General features: G+C 35.2%; 1 long non-coding RNA gene across 1 annotated transcript; it reads right to left on the minus strand.

Annotated features, from left to right (window-relative positions):
- Window positions 1–938: 938 nt before the first annotated feature.
- On the minus strand, window positions 939–13,960 carry LOC122690734. The gene is made up of 3 exons (XR_006340089.1): window positions 13,810–13,960; window positions 11,897–11,910; window positions 939–952 (listed from the first exon to the last, which is right to left on the minus strand). It is a non-coding gene; the product is annotated as an uncharacterized LOC122690734 (long non-coding RNA).
- Window positions 13,961–17,807: the final 3,847 nt, after the last annotated feature.

Genomic DNA, 17,807 nt, shown 5'->3' on the forward strand with positions numbered 1-17,807 from the left:
TCCTTATTAATTTTTTGTCTGAATGACCTATCCATTAGTGTGAGTGGGATGTTAACCTCCATCACTCTTATTGTGTTACTGTTATTTTCTCCTTCAATAGTTGTTAGCATTTGCCCTGTGTATTGAGGTGCTCCTCTATTGGGTACATATATATTTTTAATTATTATATCTTCTTGGATTGATCCCTTGATCTTTATGTAGTGTCCTTCCTTATCTCTTCTAGTGGCCTTTATTTTAAAACATATTTTATCTGATATGAATATTGCTACTCCCATTTTCCTTTGATTTTGGTTTGCATTCAATAACTTTTTCCAGCCCCTCACTTCTTTCAGTCTGTATGTGTCCTTAGGTCTGAGGTGGGTATCTTGTAGATAGTATCTATAGGGGTTTTGTTTTTGTATCCATTCAGCCAATCTGTGTCTTTTAGTTGGAGCATTTAGTCCATTTACATGTAAGATAATTATTGATGTGCATGATCCTATTGGGCTTTCCTGGTGGTGCTGGTGGTAAAGAGCCCGCCTCCCAATGCAGGAAACATGAGATATGTGTGTTTGATCCCTGAGTTGGGAATATCCCCTGGAGGAGGGCATGGCAACCCACTCTAGTATTCTTCCCTGAAGAATCCCATGGGCAGAGGAGCCCGGTGAACTACAGTCAATAGGGTTGCAGAGACACACAACTGAAGTGACTTAGTGTGCACACACACTCACGCACACACACACATGATCCTATTACCATTTACTTTATAGTTTTTGGTTTGTTGTTGTAGGCCTTTTCTTTCTCTAGTGTTTTTTGTCTAGAGAATTTTCTTTAGCATTTGTTGTAAAGCTGTTTTGGTGGTGCTGCATTCTCATAACTTTTGTTTGTCTGTAAAGCTTTTGATTTTTCATTGAAATCTGAATGAGATCCTTGATGGATAGACTAATCTTGCTTTGAGGTTTTTTACTTTTATCTGTTTAAATATATCCTGTCACTCCTTTCTGGGATGCAGAGTTTCTTTTAACCTTCTGGGGATTCCCTTGTATGTTATTTGTTTCATTTTCTTTTGCTGCTTCTAATATTTGTTCTCTGTGCTTAATTTTTATTACTTTGATTAATATGTGTCTTGCCATGTTTCTCCTTGGGTTTATCTTATATGGGGTTCTGTGGGCTTCTTGGACTATTTCCTTTCCCATATTAAGGAAGTTTTTGTCTATCAGTCCAGTTCAGTCACTCAGTCATGTCCAACTCTTTGTGACCCCATGGACTGCATTATGCCAGGATTCCCTGTCCATCACCAACTCCCTGAGCTTGCTCAAACTCATGTCCATAGAGTCGGTGATGCCATCCAACCATCTCATCTTCTTCTGTCCCTGTCTTCTCTTGCCTTCAATCTTTCCCAGCATCAGGGTCTTTTCCAATGAGTTAGTTCTTTATATCAGGTGACCAAAGTATTGGAGTTTCAGCTTCAGCATCATTTTGTCTATAATCCTCTCAAATATTTTCTCATACCCTTTCTTTCTCTCTTCTCTTTTGGGGACCCCTATAATTCAAATGTTGATGTGCTTAATGTTGTCGTGGAGGTCTCTGAGAATGTCCTCATCTCTTTTTATTTGCTCTTCTTTATTCTGCCCTGCTTCAATTGTTTCCAGCATTCTATCTTCCAGCTCACTTACCTGTTCTGCCTCAGTTATTTTGTTATTGGTTCTCTCCAGTGTATTTTTAATCTCAGTTATTGAGCTCTTCATTGCTGATTGTTTATTCTTTATTTCTTCTAGGTCCTTCTTAAACCTTTCTCATATCTTCTCAATCTGTGCCTCCAGCCTATTTATCTGTGTCTCCATTTTATTTCCAATATTTTGAATCATCTTTACTGTCATTACTCTGAATTTTTTTTTCAGATAGACTGCTTTTATCCTCTTCATTTTTTGGTATTTTGGGTTTTTACCATATTATTACACCTGCTGCATGTTTCTCGGTCTTTTCATTTTAATATACTGCTTTTTTTTTGTCTCCTTTCTACAGGTTGGAAGGTCATAGTTCCTCTTAGTTGTTGAGTCTGCCCTCCATGAGTGGGGTTTGACCAGTGCCTTTTGAAGGTTTCCTTGTTCAGGGACTTGTGCCTCTGTTCTGGTGGATGGAGCTGGATCTTGTCTCTCTGAAGGGCCGTGCTGTGTCCAGTAGTATGTTTTGAGGTGTCTATGAGCTTGGCATAGCTTTGGGCAGCATGTCTGCTAATGGGCAGGAATGTGTTCCAGTTCTGTTTATCACTTTCAAATTTGCTTTTCTTTTTGCTGTTCTGATTGGGTGATTTCCTTTCTTCTATCTTCCAGATTTCTTGCACATTCTTCTATGTCTCATGCTATGCTATCCATTCCTTCTATTGCATTTATTTGTGCCATTGAATTGCTTATTTTTGATAGGGTGTTTATAAAATTTTTATTTCCTTATTAAAGTTATTATAATTTAGATCTATGTTTCTCTTAATTCAGTTAACATTTTAATCATGAATGATTTGAGTTCTTTATCTGGTGAAGTGTTTATTTTTGTTTTATAATTTATTTTTTTCAGATTTTTCCTCTTGCTCTTTCAGTTGAGAGAGGGCTACCTTTAAACTTTGGTTGACTTTCTCTGCCTCTATGTATTTGGATGAAAGAGTTACCTATTGTAACCTTGAAGGAGCATTCTTATATGGGGGTGCTCCCTGTACAGACTGCATGGGTGAGGTGGAGTGGATGTGAATGCAAATCCCATCTTTCCTTGGGGTCTGCTGTCAGCTAGCACCTTGGTAGGGTGTGGGGCTGGAGATGGAGGGGCTCAACTGAAGCTGGATTTGAGGCGGGACTTCCCCTCTTCTTAGTGGCTATCATGGCCCTTTTAGGATTGGTATCTAATAGCAAGTAGCTGGAGCTAAAACCCTGAGTGTTGCATATGAACTGGCTCTATTGCCTTTAAGCTTGTGTTTTCTTCTGTCCCTGTGCTGGGACATATGTCCCAGATGCGTGGTAGGGCTGAAGCAAATGGGTTCTGTATGGGCTCTTGGCTCTCACTGACCACAAAAAGAGTATGAGCTTTCCCTGATGCATTGCTTTTCCAGCTGCTCACCTTTGTTTTCCTCTTTCCACTCTGACACTTCTTTGGGTATGAGTTTCCTTCTTACCCTCACAGATGATCCTTGTCCCCAGCCTCTATTGCCCCCACTCTATTGTGGAGCCACACTGCAGAGCTGGGGTGCTTTTGTGGACTTTTGGTGTGTATCAGGAGGTGATCTTTTGTGTGGCTGTAGCATTTGTTCTGTTCAGGCCAGTGTAGAATCAGAGGCAATAGCAGGAAACCTAGCAGCCCTTACAGGAGATTTTTCTCTGCCTTGCCTTGGGGGTATGGCGGTATTCATGATCCTCACAAGTGGAGTCCAGGCTTTCCACAGCCCTCAATTTAGCCCCATCTGTCTTCCAACCAACCAACTGGGCTCATCTTCCCTGCATAAGACCCCAAGATTGGAGCACTCAGTCTGACTCTCACCAGGGAGTCCCCGGGTGGATGTCTGCCTGTGTATTCTCCTTTTCCTTAGACTCTTCTTCCAGGGGCACATGTCTTGACCTGATCACTTTTCTTCTCTTCCTGCTAGATTCTTACAACATTAATTTTACAGGATTCCTTCTACCAGGTTCCAGTTAGTATTCAGTGAGAATGGTTCCACATATAAACGTATTTTTTATGTGTCCATGGGGCAAAGTTAATTCTCCATTTACTTATGCTGCCAGATTGATTGATTTCCCTAGGGAACTTTTTTTTTTTAATAGTTACTTGGGTAGAACTTGTAATAAAAACTTCAAAAATATTGATTTTTATCACCATAATTTGTTTATCCCTCAGTTTTCTTTTTATCATATTTTCATTTCCCCAGTTTCAGTTTTTATTTTATACAAACTAAGCAATAGTTACACACTCTATTGCTAATTATTACATAGAAATGTTATTGTTTTCTCAAACAAAAATTTCAAAATGCTGCTCCTTTGTATTAAGTGATTACCAAATAAATATTTAAACACATCCTAGCTGGACTTTTGCCTCTACATGCTGATGTTTCTGAACAAGAGTCTCTGCTTATGGAACATGCTAAAGTAAATAATTTACAAGGCTTCTTTACTGGCCTTTGTATTAATTTGTTCTCATTGATATTTGATAGTTTTATACACAGACCAAAGCTGCCAATGAATACAATCTTGATAGAATACATAATTGCCCAGAAGTGTTGTCCAATATTTATGGAACATACCCATAGTATTTTATATATGTGTGAATGTTCTATGATCATTTCACAGCTTCAATATGTGCTATTAAAAAGTTATTCGAACCTGAAAAGAGGATACTGCTAATATCAACTTTATGCTGCTTACCTTTCAAATTTTAAGTCCCCCAAATCTCCCAGCATTGTTTGTGGAAGCTACTTCAATGGTCCTAATAATTCTCAAATAGAAATTATGGTAATTTAGTCTCCTGTGGGTCAACTACAGTTAGATCACCTCTTTATAATTTTACTTTTAGATAATAGATAGATAACACTTTGAATCATTAATTTATGCACCATAAAAATAATCATGGTGGCTTGGAGTTTGTTCATTTAGAAACCAAGTTGAGTAAGAACTTTAATACTGCTCCTAACTATTGATTAAATTTATGATCCTACCTTTCATATTCTCAAATTTTATTCTATTTAAAATATTCAAAACAATTGATTTTTAAAGAAAATTTGCAATTGAAAATACACAATATAAAGCCATCTTTAACATTTTGCAAATTGTTGAGATTCAAACTCATTCATTAGCAGAAATAATGCCTTTTTAATTTTTTCAGCCTGTAAGTAGTTAGGCTTCATAAGTATTTTTAGGCATATCTGGTGCTGTCAGTTAAAATGCCAAACTCCAGATTTTTTGCAGTGAAAATGCTCAAAAACAATCATTGACAACTCTGGTGAGAGGTCTTTCGCCCTCATAGCAAACACCTGCTGCTGTCTCCAACTGTCACCTCTTTCTCAGGAGTCCAAGCCACCTACTGTGCTTCCCAAATGACACCTCCCCCTCATCAGCCACCTGCAGCTTATGCCAACTGCCTCTTTTCTTTCTCCTCCTCCTCATGAGAAACTACCTGCTCTCAAAAAAAAAAAAAAAAAAAATTAAGGGGATACTTATTTTTGGCTAATAGTATTTCCTGACTGAAAGTCACTTCAGAATATCCTGATATTCAATGAAACTGTTCTGTCTGAGAAGAATGCTCAACAGCTTACATAGTGCTTGATTTGAAAAAGAAATTTCACATTTTTTTTCATTTATTTTTATTAGTTGGAGGCTAATTACTTTACAATATTATAGTGGTTTTTGCCATACATTTTATTTTGTAACTTTTCTTTTTTTTTTCCTAGTAACTTTTCAAAGGCAACATTTTATAGTTGATTGAGTCAGTAACAAAATTATATGCAAAGTAAATTTATGAATAGTTAGACATAGTTTGGAAGGAAAACAACTTTTATATTACTTTTATTCAAAATTAGATTTCAACAGTAATTTTGGTTTAAATATTTAATTTAATTCAAAAATAAAAATATTTTTTTAGTTTGATGAAAGTAGAGTTGGTTCACCAGATTCTGTGTAATTAAATTCTGAAGGAAAGTATTCTGGAGCTTTGCTTTATTTCTAGATTCATAATTACTGTCAAGTATTTTGGGCTTCCCTGGTGGCTCAGATGGTAAAGAATCTGCCTGCAATGCAGGAGACTTGGATTTGATCCCTGGGTCAGGAAGATCCCCTGGAGAAGGAAATGGCAACCCACACCAGTATTCTTGCCTGGAGAATTTCATGGACAGAGGAACCTGGTGGGCTACAGTTCATGGGGTCACAAAGAGTTGGACATGACTTAGTGACTAACAACAGCAACAAACATGTGTTATTTTAAACTGAAATAAAAAAATAATTTATTTGTTTAGTAAATTTGATTATTAACTATTGGATGAAATAGCAAAACAGGTATCAGCAGAATAATTTTATCTCCTCAGTACTGCTATAAAATTTTAAAACATCTTTAGCAGACATTACTAAACAAAGTTCTGATTATAAATTGATATAATAACTTTGGTGTCACAGCTTGGAGTTTTCACATATTATATTGGATATTTTTTCATGGTATTCAAATTTCTGAAGGTCATTTCTTGGCTATATTTTTGCCAGCTTAATTTATATCAAGATTGTGATTGTTAGGAAAATTTAATAGATTATACTTGCTTGTCACTTCTGCTATATTTGTTTTGGCTCATTTCAGTCAGGGACACTAATTAGCCATAAACTGGGTCTCTGTTTTTTGTCATATCCTGTCTTGTATTTCTTATTATTTTCTTCTGCTTTCTGAGAAAGTATCTCTGGTTTGCACTATGTCATCATGATCATCATCACAATTTTGATTTTCTAAAATGCTGATTCTTATCTTCAAATGTTTCTATTGTGAATTTTAATTTTACTACAGGTTTTAGTTTCTACACAGCCTTAATTTATATCTTATACCTCCTCTTTTTTCTTATTTGCCATCTTGTTTATAATATGCATAATTCCATTTATTTATTTTATGAGGAACAGAACATGCAGTCCAATATTTTCCTATTTTCTTTTGTAAATAATTTTGTAAAGTTTTATAATTTGTATAGCTTTTATAATTTTAAATAGATTTTATAATTTGTATTTTTCATAGAAATAGTTATTTTCTTAATATAACAGTATCTTATTATAGCCTTCATGTTGTTCTTTGTCATAGGTTTATTTATTCTTGAATAAGGAAAGTTATATCTAGCATATATACCAAACATGTACTTCATTGGGATCTGTATGATTGATTCCTTTCTGTTGCTAGAATCCCCTCTCAGTTTTTAATCTGGATGCTAGCTTGACATGCACAACCATATTCAAATATTCTTTTTGCTTTATCTAGTTAAACTTCAATGATATAGGCAGACCATTTTCCTGCTCCCACTGCCAAATCTTGGTACTATACAGAACTGTATTTACTTTTTTACTTTCTTGGCTATCAGATTCACACTAGATATATGACTTCAGGTGAGATGTTTAACCTGAACAACTATTCCCTGCTCTCTGTAGGATTATCTTGAAGTATAACTCACATGTCATATCATTTCATTTGCAATTATCTCAATATGTATCTCTGAAACAAAATAATTACTAAAATAATTAAAATATACTGTTATCACACCTGAAACATTAACACTAACATCTAAATATTAACATAACCCAGTGCTTTTTCTCATTTGAAGTGAAGTGGCTCGGTCATGTCTGACTCTTTGCGACCCCATGGAGTGTAGCTTACAAGGCTCCTCTGTCCATGGAATTTTTCAGGCAAGAGGACTGGAATGGGTTGCCATTTCCTTCTCCAGGGGATCTTCCCAACCCAGGGATCGAATCTGGGTTTCCCACATTGCAGGCAGACACTTTTCTCATTTATCACACTGCATTTTAATATTTTAAAGGGTTTTTTTGGTTTGTTTGTTTAGTTAATATTTAAATAGATTTACCCTATTTTGATTGGTGATATGTATTTTAAGTTTTTAAAAATATGCAAGTTCTCTTACCATCTCTTTCCCTTGCTGCCTCCTTTCCTCCATTCCTCTTTCACTTTATTGTCTTGCTGAAGTAACCAGGTTTTTTGCTGTGCAGTTTCCCTGTGTCTGGGTTTAGCCTCCCTACATATTACCTCACCTTTTCTTATTATAGTCTTTTTCCTATAAATTATGTGCATATATAAATATACACACATACACATAAATTGTATGTACCATTTTTTCCAGGAGACAGGCAAGACTATATCATAGGGACGTTAAATATACACAGACTTCTCAACTCATATTTGGTAATACTGAGAAGATGAAGGGTATATAGAAAAGGAAGAATAAACGTCTGTATTTATTTACTAAGATTTGGGATTTCATAATAATGAAATGGTGCTTAGCATCCTCCACAAGTGATCAATGAAGTTTTTATTTGTTTTTTAAATATAAGCTTGGCAATATTTGATGTATTTAAATATGTTGTAGCTATTAAGCTTATTGATACATAAAAGAGATCCTCATCTTTGCCCAGTAGGACCTTTTTTATGTTAGCATTTCTATTTTGATATCTGTAGCATTTGATTAATTCTGCATTTTATGGGATGACAAGGTATTTAAGGCTCATCTTGTACATCTGAAGCCTAGACCCTAATTATTTAGAGCCCATGAAATGCACCTGTGCCATCTGTTCTTGACTTTTCTACCATAAAGATATAAATAATTATATATAACTCAACAATTTGCTTGTATTTTTCTACTCCAAAGGACTTCAGAACTCTATCTATTCTTCCTTTATCACTTCCCATACTATTATCTTTGGATATTATAACATATTTTCTAAGTTCTAGTTACTGTTATTCACTTCAAATATAGTATAGCTACTATTTAGGTTTTGTATCATTCAACACCTCTTTTCCTTTAAGATATTAACAATTAAATTTTTTCTAGTACATGACTTAGTTTATGGCTTTTCTTGTTTCATTCCTTGTAGAGATTTTCCCAAGTCTTTTCCTCTTTAAAAATTTCCAGTCTAACCAGTCTTCATCACTTTTGTAATAAGGAAGACCAAATCTGATTCCATATTAGATTTGTTCAGTTCCTATGCTTAGTCATGCTGGCTCTGCACCTTTTGTAAAAGAATGCTGTCTAAAGCCCAAAATAAGCAGGAGAGCCCATTCTCAAGGCTCTGACCTTTGAGTTCATTAATATAGAGATAAAAAGTTGCAGAACCGAGAATAACATTTGCTTTATTGGAGGTTTACAGGGGCATTATGACCTGACTTACATGGACATCTATCTGTCAGTCAGTTCAGTCACTCAGTTGTGTTCAACTCTTTGTGACCCCATGGACTGCAGCATGTCAGGCTTTACTGTCCATCACCAACTGCTGGAACTTGCTCAAATTCATGTCCATCAAGTCAGTGATGCCATCCAATCATCTCATCTTCTGCCATCCCCTTCTCCTCCTGCCTTCAACCTTTAACAGCAAAGAATTGTAACACCAAGAAGTTTGCAACAACTAACCATATCTCTCCCTCACTTTGCCTTTAAAAGTGCTTTATTAAATCATTTTGAGGAGTTCAGAGTTTGGGGGGCTTCAGTCACATGTCTTCTTGCATGACCCTGCAGTAAATTTTCTCTACTCCAAATTACATTTTGGTTTGTTTGGCCTTACTGTGCACTGGGTACATGAACTTGCATTCAGTGACAATTTTAGCAGATGATCTTTCCTACAACTTTTCTCACATAATCATGATCTTTGTAGATGAGTCTACTTGATGCTCCTCCATTACAATATTTCTGTGCATTTTCCAATAGTATTATTTTTTCCCCTTCCTTCCCCATCTCTGAGGAATGATTGGCCATCTACATTTAGAAGACTGATTCTGTGGTCTTGTTTCTCTTCCTTTCCCCTTCTTTCAAGACTTGGATTATCAATTAACAACTATTTTTATTGCATTGTTAATCTCGCTCATGTTCTGATTTTTTTAAAGGAACATTTCCTTTGGTTCCACAATACTATACTAACTTTATTTTCCTCCCACTTTGTTGAATATTTCTACTTTGATGTCTACTTCTCTATCCTGACTATAATAATTAACCAAGGATTTACTTTGACCAATTTCCCTTCTTGATGTGTTTCACAGTTTCATTTAGGAGAATGAATGTTTTATATTTGTTAACAGAAGGTGGCTTGAATCCAGAATGCTTGAGCTTGAATGCTTGATTTCATGATTTTCTATACCTGAAACATTGCTCTTGTTATTTGTTCTCTCTCTGCCTGAGTTATACCGTTATATGGAGATAATTATTACTAGTTTAAAAAGTTTCCTAAGTTAAGATTATGTGAATTAGTACATGTAAAATGTTCAAAACAGTGTGCTGAAACGTGGTAAATTATAAGCTGCTATAAATATATAGTGCTATGGCTTCAACAAATATTATTAAGGTAATACTGTGTGATAACCATTTTAATAGTCTGCATAAAGTAAGAAATAAAAAAGAGTGTAATGAAGGCAATGCCATTAGTATTAAAAATGACACAGGCAGCTTGCAGGATCTGATTTCCCTGACCGGAGATTGAATCTGGATCCCCTGCAGTGAAAGCACAGAGTACTAACTTCTGGACTGCCAAAGAAATCCCAAGGATATGTTTCTGACTTTTCTAACTGAATGTGTGTAGGTGGGTCCCAGGCCCTTGAAAAAAAATGGTATAGAAGAAGTAGCTAGAATAATGAAGTTTGTATAGGTAGGATAGGGGAGGTTTTTTTTTTTTTTTTTCCCAGAGGGCCTGATACCTGAACTGATGCTTGAAGGATGGATGAAGATTTTCAGTTGGATAAATGAATGAAAAATACTTCAGAATGAGAGTATAGAGCATGTAGACAAGAACAAAGCATTTAAACTGCGGAAGAGAATTTATTCTTATTGGAGCTTTAAGAGGGACTATGGAGGCACAGGAAATGTCCCCAGTGAGACAGTCAGGGCCAGGTCATATCATACTTTGAACCTGTGTGAAGATAGCTCACTAATCATTATCTTTCGTCTTGATCACTATTCTCACATTTCCAGCTTCCTGTTCCAGGCCCTTAATCATTTATACCTGAGGTATTATATTAGCCTGATTATCAGTCATAAATTTTTCAGTATCTCCCTGTTACCAATCCAGCTCTCATTATTATTCTTCCATGTTTACAAACATTCAAATCTTATCTTTAATTAACAAAGTAGGCCCACACTACATGATCTAATCTCCATCTAACTATTCAACTTATTTCCCCAGTCTCTTATTCATAGCCTCTATTCAAGTCCTCCCCCTAAAATTCCTGAAAAGACTCCATGTTTTTCTATTTTACACGATTCCACATGCTCTCCTCTCAATGGAAATGGTATCCTATCAACTCCTTCTGACTAAAATCTTATCGATCATTCAGATGATATTTTCCTAAATGCCGATATCATCTACTGAATGTGATGTCTCCATCAGACTCATGTGTATTTAGCTATCTTTCTGTGCCCAGCACTGTGTTACACATTTCCATATAATGTATATTTTAATATCTACACAAACCATTTAGGGAGGCACCGTTGTCTCTCTTTTGCATAATTTAAAACTGAGGACCAAAGAAATTAAAATTAAAAAAAAAAAAACTAAATTCACACAGTTAAGTGGCAGAGTCTGGGTTTAAAATAGTCTTATTTGCATTTAGCTCACTTTGGTACCTATCACGAAACAAAGCACACTGTCTTGCACATGTTTCTATTCAAGATGAGTTGTGGAATGCAAGCATAAATTAATAATGGAAAAATGTAGTTCCTCAATTCATAGGAAATAAGGGGGAGAACCAGCAGACATTAGAATTTCACCCTCAGTATAGCACAAATCATGTTTTTCCTGAGAAATTTTGAAACTAAATTAAATGGTGCCTAAGATAAAGCTTTTAGTTTGAATGGTACTATATACATAAAAGGATTTTTAAAATCATTGTAGATATTTAACCTTGCAGGAAATTAGTTGAATTTATTTTGAAAAATCTTTATTGAGGAAATTAGATGTAGCAACAAACTTCATGATGTAGCAACACATGACATAGCTTATGAGCCAATATTTAAACAGTCAGGCCTATTTACTGGTCATGAGGGTACCCTTGATCTAAAGACTACATTTAGTAAGTATAATACCCTTAGAGTTAGTGGCTATTATTTTCTAGGGTTCATAAAATTTCATTTGGCCAATATTCAATCCATAAACATATGAGTGTATGTGCTTAAATATACTGGACTAGTAAGTCAGCCTGTTTTCACCAGTACTTTCTTATTTTACTCTCCTCCCTTTTTAATTAAATTTACTTTAAGCTTAATCACTTGATTTAGCAAATTAAGACCAAACATTAAGAGGCAGAGCCAGTATTAGGCTAAAATCATTCTGATGCAGTTACAGCATTAGTTTGTCTCTTAGAGACAGTTAAATCAGCTACTGCAAACATTTAAAACAACTACAAAACAAACCTTCAGATTGAAATGCTATAGGAAAAACCACTACCATTTATGTATGATGCACCTCATTTTCCCCCCATTTTCAACATACACCTTTATTTCATGCTCCAAAGACTTACATATAATATGCTGATTTTATACAGTTGTCAGGAATTTAATATTAGTCCTTTTACTTTTTAGCTCTCAGAATGTGTTTGAAGATTGCTGAATTGTATGTAAAATGTAATTGTTTTTCTCCCAATTGGAGAATAGAGAAAAGTTGCTGCAGCATATTTAACCTATGGGTTCTGACCTATATTTCTTACTCTGTGAGGCACAGAATATTTTGTAACATGTCCTCCAAATCCAGTATGTGATTAGAAATGATATTATGAAAAGTGGTATCAAAGGTACATTTTGTTGAACTCTGACTCATAAGTGGACAGATTCATCATAAAGGTGAAAAGAGTAAATGTGTGGGAAATATTGAATTACTACTCTGAATGACTGAGAATAGAACTAGAATAGAAGAGAAATAATGGACTAATAAAATGGAGAATGAGAGTATATTAAAAGCGGAAGTTAAAAGGTTAGAGAGTTCTTTGGCTTAGTTCAAGTGACTTATACTCTCTGAACTTCAGTGTGCTCACCTGTGGGGATAATAATTACTGTATCACAAAGATTTGACCACTAAATGAAAATGCTACAGAAGGCCTTGGAATTGGATTTAAGTAATGACATAGGCATATCTGTTTTTTTTTTTTTTTTTAACTTTTGAAATTATATATATGTGTGCATGCATGCTTAATCATGCCTGACTCTTTTTGACCCCCATGGACTGTAGCCCACCAGGCTCCTCTGTCCATGGGATTCTCCAGGGAAGAATACTGGAGTGGGTTGCCATTTCCTTCTCCAGGGCATTTTCCTGATCCAGGGACTGAACCCATGTCTTTTGCACCTCCTGCACTGGCAGGCAGGTTCTTTACCAGGTGAGTCACCATTTAAGCCTGACATTATATATAGTGCATTTTAAAAATTTTAATATCAACATGTTCTATCATTGTCAAGTAAACTTTATTTAAATGTCTCCTTTCTATTTATTTCTTAAGTAGATCATTTAATATTAGCCTACATATTACATATTATCTCCTTCATAAAATCTAAATATATAAAAAAAAAATCTAAATATAGATATATCATCAAAGAGTTTTTGTGAAGGTTGAATAAGATATCCAATGTAAAGGGCTAAGAATAGTATCAAGAACAATATAAAACTCATTAATTTATTAGTATTTTTATACAGTTCATGAGGTTCTCATGGCAAGTATACAGGGGTGGTTTGCCATTCCATCCTCCAGTGGATTTTAAGGTCATGCTTAAAATCTTGCCTGTTAGGCTTCAGCATTACATGAACTAAGAACTTCCAGATGTTCAAGCTGGGTTTAGAAAAAGCAGAGGAACCAAAAATCAAATTGCCAATATTTTCTGGATCATAAAGAAAGTAAGGGAAGTTCAGAAAAAGCACCTACCTGTTTCATTGACTATGCTAAAGACGTTGACTGTGTGGATCCTAACAGACTGTGGAAAGCTCTTAAGGAGATGGGAATACCAGAACATTTTACCTGTCTCCTGTGAAGCCTGTTTGTGGGTCAAGAAGCTACAGTTAGAATTGTATAGAGCAGCTGATTGGTTCAAGATTGAGAAAGGAGTAGGACAGGGCTGTCTGCTGTCACCATGTTTATTGAAACTATATTCAGAACACATCATGAGAATTGCCTGCTGGATGAGTTACAAGCTGCAATCAAGATTGCCGGGAGAAATATCAATAACCTCAGATATGCAGATGACATCATCCTTATGTCAGAAATTGAAGAGGAACAAAAAAGCCTCTTGATGAAAGTGAAAGAGGAGAGTGAAAACGTTGGCTTAAAGCTCCACATTCAGAAAACTAAGATCATGACATCTGGTCCCATCGCTTCATGGGAAATAGATGGGGAAACAGTACAAGCAGTGTCAGACTTTATTTTTCTTTTGGGCTCCAAAATCACTGCAGATGGTGATTGCAGCCATGAAATTAAAAGATGCTTACTCCTTGGAAGGAAAGTTATGACCAACCTAGACAGCATATTAAAAAGCAGAGACATGACTTTGCCAACAAAGTCCATCTGGTCAAGGCTATGGTTTTTCCAGTGGTCATGTATGGATGTGAGAGTTGGACTGTGAAGAAAGCTGAGCGCCGAAAAATTGATGCTTTTGAACTGTGGTGGTGGAGAAGACTGTTGAGAGTCCCTTGGACTGCAAGGAGATCCAACCAGTACATCCTAAAAGAGATCAGTCCTGGGTGTTCATTGGAAGGACTGATGCTGAAGCTGAAACTCCAATACTTTGGCCACATCATGCGAAGAGTTGACTTGTTGGAAAAGACCCTGATGCTGGGAGGGATTGGGGGCAGGAGGAGAAGGGGACGACAGAGGATGAGATGGCTGGATGGCATCACCGACTCAATGGGCATGAATTTGAGTAAACTCTGGGAGTTGGTGATGGACAGGGAGGTCTGGCATGCTGAAATTCATGGGGTTGCAAAGAGTTGGACACAACTGAGCGACTGAAATGACTGAATTGAACTTCCAATCTAAACCTCTGATATCTTGTACAAAGCAGAGTGGGTAATGTGTTAAAATTCTGGACCATGGAGTTTAGTTGAAAGCAAACATGTTAGTCAGTCAGTCCTGTCTGACTCTTTGTGAACCCATGCACTGTAGCTCACCAGGCTCCTCTGTCCATGAAATTCTCCATGCAAGAATACTGGAGTGGGTAGCCATTCCCTCTCCAGGGTGTCTTTCTGAACCAGGGTTCAAACAGAGGTCTTCTACATTGCAGGTGAATTCTTTATCATCTGAGCCTACAGGGAAGCCAGGAAGTTTAGTTGGGGGAGTGCTTATTTAGTGTTTTAAAAGGGTCAAATATTTAACCTGTGATGATGGCTAGAATGACACAGAAGTTGAGGGCAGGGATTGAAAAGACATCTTGTCACATTGCATATTATGCTCTGCATTATTTTAAAATTTACTACTTACCTATACCAAAGCTAGGAAAAATGGAGAAAAATGGAGAAAGCTTCACTTAAAGAACACATTTGAAAGGTGGAAAACATGTAATTTTCACTTTTTTTTCAGTAGTCAACCACACTTTGCCACAATTAAAGCCAATCTAGATAATTGCTTGCTTGTTATATGTTGCAGGGTAAGTAAGATCAAAGTTCCATAGTAAGAAAATCATAATTCATAAGATTTTCATACAACAGTAAGAAAAAAAAAACAGATCAGAAGATTCACATACATATGTGAGTGCACAAAAAAATTGTGGCCAAGTGATCAATGATATAAGATGCATCTATAGAAATGGGTAACATTTTAACATAGTCCTTTCTTTTATGTTTCTACACTATTTTTCATATCAAGTATCCTGAGATAAAATGTTATGTGTGTATTGTTTTAAGTAAATTATATAATAGTTGAATGTTTCAGAAATTAAGTCAATTTTAACTCAAATAAATTAATCCTCAAGGAAATACTTTCTTTCCATATTTTTAATTTAAAAAATCTAAAAGGAAAAGATACTTTGTTGATAGAATGATATGGATCAATTGACAGAATTTGTATTACTGCAAAAATAAAATTAGGAATTTAGTCAAATTTTACTTTATAACTAAGTAAAATTTGCCTAATGGCAAATTAAAAAAAAAAAAAAAACCAGTGAGAACACTGGAGAGAAAATGTCCTTTAAATATCAGTGAAATGGTATCTCAGTGACAAATTGACTGTAACTATTGGGTACTAAGTAGATTTCAAAAAGGTGGTGTAAATGTATAGTCACATACATGCATGAAAACACACACACAGAGAGCTATTTTAATAGCAATTAATTGGACTTTTTGAAAAACACTTCAGAGGCCTTTATGATAGACTTATTTAATGCAGTTAGTAGTTATTATGTTTTAATTTAAATATTTATATGTTTAAGGCAAATATTTTAGAAAGAATAATTTCCAGAAGAGATTTTATTCTGTGCTCATTTCTACAGACATCTTTCTAACAGACAAACACACTTCTTTCAGAAGAGGTGTCAGCCTTCAGTTCTGCTATAATATTTATTCTTATATATGATTGTAAGGTGGTGAGAATCAGGTATTATAATACCTCTCCATTATAAATTATTTCCACAGGTGCAATCAAAAGATAGAATAAAGGAGCATGAAGAAAGATAATGAGATTGTAGATACCAGATAGAGATTTAAATAAGCAAAAAAATTGTTTTTTTAGATCTTGAATCTAAAGAGTTTTCCATGAGGAAGGACAAGCATGGAAACCAGCAGAAAGGACTTGCTAAAAACACAGTGTTTGAAGAGAAACAAAGGTTACAGATGTCCTGATATTATATGCCAGCTTTTAACCACAAGACTTTTTGAAACCTAAGCAAAGATATGGCTTTAGCAATTTAGAAAATCCCTTCAGATGCATATATTTTGCGATCTAAAATAATTTTATGAAGGGTATGACTTTACATAAATTCTTTAATCACTTTGGAAGTCTTAGGGAGCACATAGAAGTCTGGCCTTTGTGCTCCTTTTATATTTGCCTAGGAAGATTATCCTATCAGAGTACAGATAGAACTTCTTCCCCCAGTGAGAAAGAAACATTACTTTGTACCTTGTACCATTTTAAAACCATTTAGGAAAAACAAGGACATTAATCAAAACAGAAGATTTTAAATATTCATGAACTAGTTTGAATGGAACAGTACAACTTTATTAAGCATTCTTGTGCTTCTGTGAGAACAAAATGTCCCTTTCATGATACTATCACTCCATTTCTGCTGTGAGACTCATTTACCTCATTGCTTATCACATTAAGACCTATTTCTTAGACTAGTATTCAAGGCTCTTTATATACTGACTTACTCATCTTGTCTCTCACTAATACCAGTGAAAACACTTTGTTCTAGTCAGAAAAAATATAATTGCTATTAACCCCAAAGCTTAACATTTTTTCAGAATATATTTCCCCTCCTTTACCAAATTTTTCTGTAGTATCTTCATAACTCTTTGTGTTTCTTAATGTCATGAGTACATCTTTAAGCACCTAACATTCTAACACTGAATGAAATACTACCTTCTAGGACATATATTGTTTTACATAATTATGCTTGTTTCTTTACCTGTCTTTCATAACCTTGAGACAAATGTCCTTGTATTATAATTTCTTTTGGTTTTTCTCCTATCATTTACCATCAAGATCATTATATAAATATTCAAATACTTAAATTGAATCTGAATTCAATGTTTGCTTTATCATATATAATCAATGATTTAGGGAAATTGAAATTAACCTAACTCAGGAATCAAAAACCTCCATATGTGATTTGTTCACTATGTCATTAACATGACAGGTCTGTTGGAATAGTAATGTTGAAACTTACATTCTCTTCTATGCAAATCATTGCTGCTTACTTAGTGGGTGTGGGTGTGATTTTATATAATACATACAGCTAGAATATGATCACTTAATAAGAGACTCAGGAAAAGCAATATTCAGCAATTGGGACAAACTGTCTTAACTTTCTGCCTCTCCTTCAACAGTTGTTCAGGTGCCTGCCTTAGCTCATCAGTTGGAAATGATAAGACATGACTGCTCAAACTCACAGGGTATTATGTTAGCACCTGGAAATTTTTAATGTCCAATCTTTT

The sequence above is a fragment of the Cervus elaphus genome, chromosome X (assembly GCF_910594005.1).
Source record: "Cervus elaphus chromosome X, mCerEla1.1, whole genome shotgun sequence".
NCBI classification, from domain to species: domain Eukaryota; kingdom Metazoa; phylum Chordata; class Mammalia; order Artiodactyla; family Cervidae; genus Cervus; species Cervus elaphus.